This window comes from Cygnus olor, chromosome 1 (genome assembly GCF_009769625.2).
Source record: "Cygnus olor isolate bCygOlo1 chromosome 1, bCygOlo1.pri.v2, whole genome shotgun sequence".
Lineage (NCBI taxonomy): Eukaryota > Metazoa > Chordata > Aves > Anseriformes > Anatidae > Cygnus > Cygnus olor.
This window is the reverse complement of record NC_049169.1, coordinates 47,523,223-47,529,222: the sequence shown is the minus strand read 5'-3', so window position 1 is coordinate 47,529,222 and position 6,000 is coordinate 47,523,223.

Genomic DNA, 6,000 nt, shown 5'->3' with positions numbered 1-6,000 from the left:
TCTCAGGTCTTGCTCCCTGGCAAGGAGGCTGAGTCCTGCCAAAAGCAGACTGGCAACCACTAGCCTGCTAGTTCCTGCTGAGTTTTTTCCCAGTGCACATAATCTCTGATGTCGGAAAAGAAAAACTCAGCCTGGTGCAGGGCTTTGAAAGGCTGCCTGCTGCTAGGCTGATTGCTGGGGTCTGGAAGAGAAAATCTCATCCTACTTAACTCCAGACTTGTTTTCCTGTGGAGCTGGGCAAGACACTTGCCCCCCCTAAGCATAAGCCCCTGATAAATGGATGCTGGATACTTCCCACAGCGTCGTTCACTGGCTACCTCTCACAGAGCGCCTTAAATTGATGATGCCGCTCTTTCAGTCAGATACATAATACAATTCAGCCCTTGGTTGCCATTCTTGCCCAATTCCCTGGCACAAAATGTAGGTAAATCCAAGGGAAAAGATTAGAGCTGTGGAGGCTGCTGCCTCCCTAGGTGCTGCTGAGAGACTGGTGGGGCAGCCAGCAGAGAGCACAACCCTGAAGCTGGCTTCAGCAACCCTGAGCTTCAGCTCCAGAGCTGTGAGTCCTGGTGTGATATCACATCTTCCTCTATCTTTTGCTTGAGCATCATGGTGGCTCAGCCAAAACCCAAAACTTTCAGAGGCAAAAGCATCCTTTCTCTATGCTCTTTATCAAATACAGGGTACATTTCATGCTTTTGTTAGCTCAAACAAATACATTTGCTTCATAGCACAGCTTAAGGGCAGCTGTTCGTTCAATAAAAAATGAAGAGAGAGCAAATGTTGTTTGTGTCCCAGTATCACCCTGGAGAGTAAAAATAATCCTTCTCAGCCTCTTCTGCTAGAAGAACAACTAAGGGGGACAACACTAGAGCCAGCTGGTGACACTGATGCTGGAGCACAGAAGCAGGTTCAATGTTCAAACCACAGTAGCGCTCAAGGGCAGGAGACCAAAGCTTTGGCCTCCAGCTCCAGGACATGAATTGATCTCATAGAAATCAAAAATGCTGTGCCCTCTGGGCTGTGCTAAAACAGACCATCAGACTGGGAAAGCTGCAATAGCTCCTTGTGATGTTATTGAACCTACTGAGCAAGGAAGTTTGAGCATGCACTGGGAGGGTTTGACCCCTGATATTGGAGAACAATACATGTGCACCTAAAATACTGCAGAACCACTTAGGGTATAATTCGGGTCTCAAGAAAATAAAGCTCTGTTGAATCTGACACAATCACTGCAACCTTAGGTGTGTGTTTGCTAGATAAGTGCCACTGCATATATAAATGATGTCCTTTAGCCAGGGCAGTGAAATCTGGCTTAGTGCATCATAAAAAGCAGAAAGGAACTTTGAGTCAGGCCCAATTCCAGTTTAAGCTGCTGATTCTGGGTTTGTCCTGTCTTACCAATATTTGGTGATGAACTTCTGAGCTGTGTTTCCCCCCCAGCTGCTCAGGCATGGAAGTATGTGAAGCCCGATGGTGTTTCCTGCACAGGGTATGCCTGCCTCGTGAGCGCACTGCTCCCTGTCCTCGCTCACCCTGCGCATCAGCATCGTCTGCAGAGTCCAGCAGTCCCTCTCTTGCAGTGACAGGATGAAAAACCTCTCTTCTGTTAACATGCCCTTAGTTTTTCTTTGTCTTGGACTCAGTCTCTCCACTCCAGTTCAACCTGGAGCTAACTTTGTGTGAGATGAGGCAGAAGTTTAATACAGAAACAGGCAGGGTTATAGACAGATAGAGCTGGGCTCTGCCATAGTTTTCTGACACAAAATTAGCTATGATTTGGTTTTGGTAGCTCCAGTTCAGGTTTTTTTTGCTGTGCCTTCTTCAATGTGTTTTTTTCAAGAACAGAAACAAACAAACAAAAAAATCAATATTCCCTCCTTAAGTTTACTTTTACTATCACATATAATGTAATAACATAAATTATTAAAGATAAAACACCAGATACACAGAAATAACTGCCTGTGGGAGGAAGGAATCAAAAATGTCACAGCCTCTTCTGACACTAATACTCTGAAAAATACTCTACATGGATTTCAAGATTTTTGGGAGGGTAGGAGATAGAAGGAAAATGATATTTGACCCCCATGCCATCAGCATTTTTTTTTGTCTACCATGGCAAGAAAAAAAAAAAAGTGCAATTCTTTTATTTGGAGCTCAAAGACACAACATGAAATATTTAATAAAATTGTTCTTGTGAAAAATCTGAGGTCAGACAAATATGTACTGAGTCTTACTGTAATTATTACTCATCTTAAATACAACTAAGGTTTAGCCAATAGTTAGAAATAGAGGTGATCTTGCTTTCGATGAGCAAAAGACAATCTTTAATGACAGTGGTTCTTTGTCACCTCTGTCTGCCATTTTACCTTTAAAATCGAGATTCAAAGTGAGAGAGTGAGCCAATAGATTCACAGTCAAATGGGAGTCTGCAGTTTGCTATAAATGCACGCAGAGGCTTCCTAAGAGCAAACGGCATTCCTCAGCTGTATACGGGCAGATTCCTTAAATCAGTGCAGTCGTGCTCACAGAAGTAAAAAATGGATCTGTCATCTCGGAGGAGCAGCTAGTTCACTGGCACGCTCCCATGGGAAAGGGAAAAGCAATTTTCCCAACTGAAGGGATTGGTCCTTAATGTGAGATCATTGAAATGCAAGTAACAAACCAAAACAGATGAAATATGTGCGGAGTAAATAGATCAAAGACGCTGAGATAATTAATTACCAGTGGTCCAGTTCTCAGAGAAAGCACATTCATTCACAAAGAAGCCACTGTACCCAACACTTCCCAATACTGACGGCTACATCACATATTTGCTGATGTTTGTTAACAAGGAAAGACAAAATTATGATTCCAGATATCTGGCTGGTTTAAAAGTTTATTTTATTTATTTATTTATTTTTATGATAATGTCTTTGCTTACAAATAAACTTCATTACATTCATAACATTTTAGTCTAAGAAAAGTGCCAAGTCCATTTTCTTATTTACTACTGTTGAAGTTTTGATCTCTATATGCTAATCATTTGTATGTTTGTACAGACATTTCAAAAGAAAACCCAACTGCATGGCATTTTTAACCCGTATTTTCTTAATTCTTAGTGCCTGGGTACTGATATTTTTAATCCCTTTAGCAAAGCAGGAAAATTTCTGCTGTAATGACAGTAAGCATCGAAAAGATGAAGCAGCATTGTGTTAGTGTTGGCTCTTTGCCCACCCACTGAGATAGTCTCATCTTCCAAGGAATTAATGGGGTAACATAAAAAATTGGGCTGAACTTATTTTGTGCTCCTCTGACAGGGAGCTGAGCACCTCAGAGTCACGCTAAGGCTTGTGGCCAGGAGTGTGCTACTGACCAGGTGTCTACAGAAACTTCTGACTCCTTTGAGTTTGCAAAAGGAAAGGTTTATGAGGCAGATGGATATGCTGGAATCAGGCACTAAACTGAGAAGTATTTGGAGGAGTTGTGGGGGAAAGATGCAGATGGCAGCACTGGGCACCTGTCAAAGCTGCAAAGAGCTCAATTAGCCATTAGGTGTCTAAATCTCTTAACACTGGAGTTTGAAGCAGGCTGTGCAAGCTGTGTGTTTCTGAGAGTTTCAGAGGCATGCTAAGGGTGTCCATCCTACTCCCTTCCAGCACCTTCCCTGCTTTGCCCTTCAGCCCCTAATTTTGACTCTTATGGTTAGCTTTGACTCTTATTTTGACTCTCTTGACTTTATGGGTGACTGAGGACACCAAGCTGTAGGTCCATCCCCTGCTGTTTCTCCCACCCCACAACAGAAATCAAAGCAATCTCCTGGGGAGAGGATGGGTACAGCACAAAGAAGTCCAGGCGGTTACAGGGAGGACAGGACAAGTGAGAAGCAAGATCTTACATAGGCAGGTGACAGCGATATGGGACTTTGGACATCCCAGCTCCAGCTCTGTGTCCCCTGGAAGCTCAAGCTCCACCCAGTAGTGACCACGGTGCTGCAGAGCTGCCTGAAAGACACACATTGCCATAAGCTGGGGTTTCACAGCTCTGGGACCACAGGTCTCAGTGAGCCTCGATCTTTGCTGTGAAGCCCAGAGGCATCAGCCTCGCAGGTGGGATGTCTGTAGATAAGGTGCAGCTCTGAGTCGGACACTGCCCCATGGACCCATTCCCTCAGGCCAGCTCCAGGACTGTCCTTTTTGGAAGCTGCAGGGAAGATGTAGGAGTGTGTCTTGGCAGCAAGGACAGGCTCTGATGAAAACCTACATAGCTGGGCTTTTTTAAAGAGCCCTCAGGCCAAGATCTCCCCCAGTGTCAGAGGATGCCAGTCCCCTGGTGTGCAGGACTTTCACCCACCTACATAGCCATGGCCAGTAAGTTATTAACGGTTGGAAACTGATCATGAAATGTACAGTGAAGGCCTCATTCTCCATTGAAGACAGCCGGCATTCAAGTACTCAAGTTTGCTGGATGCATTTTTTTTTCTGTATTTCAGTTGTTGCTCCTGGCCACAGTTGAGGGAGGCCACATGCCTTCCTCAGCTCAGGGCTGGCCTGTGTGGCCTTCCTGAACATGGCTGCCAGTACCCCTCTGAACGTGTCTTTCACTGTGTCAGGCTGTGCCCAGGCCTTGCATTCCCTGCTGGGCACAAAGCAAGGGAGGGAGGGGACAAGGGACACGTTCCCCAAAACACCCAGGGAGGGGGAATAAGGGTGAGCTGAGGAGAAGATGTGGGGAGCTCTGGGGTGGGTGGAAGGCGTTGGAGGGGGGGACCTCCAGCGGGGGCAGGAGAGGGGAGGCTCGGTTGGCTTTTGGCACCACATCTGGCAAACACCCCGCTGCTGTTTGACACTCTCCCAAAAGTCTTCTCCCATTAGGTTGCTGAGCCTCAGCTGAAGGATTTAAGGAGCTGAAAGTGATAGGGAACAAGCGTGAAGGCTTAGTTTACCAGGTTTAGCACGGACCTCTAATTTTAGCCACCACAAATATAATCAGGCCTTTTCTTTATTCCTCTATGCAGCTGTGGGGCAGAAAGGGCAGGGGAGCTTAAAAGACTTATTCATGCAAGCAGAGTGGGAGCACTAAATCCACTATTTATACACTGCAAATGTGTATCGTTCACATTACTGCAACACGGAGTAAAATTGGTGCAGGCCAGGTGTCTCCATCTCCATAACACTACCGAGTCTCATGGTGCAAGCAGAGGCCAGCAACCTTTTTATTTTCCAATCTGCAAAGTGTAAAGCTCACCTACACACACACACAAAAAAGGGCTAAATGGGTTTTCTAAGGCACCGAAGCAGAACAAAATTTATGCACATCCACTGTTTCCTAGGCTGATAAAAAAAATCTTCATCATCTCTCTGCCTGTACTTTTTTAAGCAGAATGATTTCCCAGCTAGAAGGGCAAAAATAGCTCAAGTCTGAGACATTATTGGCCTTTTCAAGAATTCCTGCCTCCCTTCTCCTGTTTGTGCCAGGCAAATTTGTTTTGCTGAACTTCAACACAGTTTATGCAGAGTATTTAGAGGGGTTACAGTCAGGCATTTGGGCTGTAGCTTGGCAAAACCTTGGTACAAGCACAGAAAAAAAGGCAAAAACTCTAAGTCATCTCTGCAAGTTGCACTCTGCAGGTGGTTTAACTGTACCAATGCACCTTGCTCCTACTGATTTGTGCATGTCTGAAATGAGTCGTGATTTTAAGGTTGCGTGAATTTAAAAAGCAGGGCCTAAACAGGAATATTTTGTTTCCTGAAGCCTGTGGCAGGGCAAGGGGGGGAAGGGAGTGCTGTGTGAGAGGATGCTGCCTGTTCTCAGGGGGCTCCAGCAACCAGAAGAGAGGCGAGGAACCTGCCCTCAGGACATGCCTGCCTGTCTGTGGTCCCCCACACCTGGGGACACCCAGCAAATGCTGCTGATGCTGTGAGAGCTGTTTGGCTGCTCAGGTGGGTGCATCCTGGCCAGGGCTCTGCTCAGCATGTTGGATGCCACTGAGAGAGGACAAAGCAGTGGGGGACTGCCACC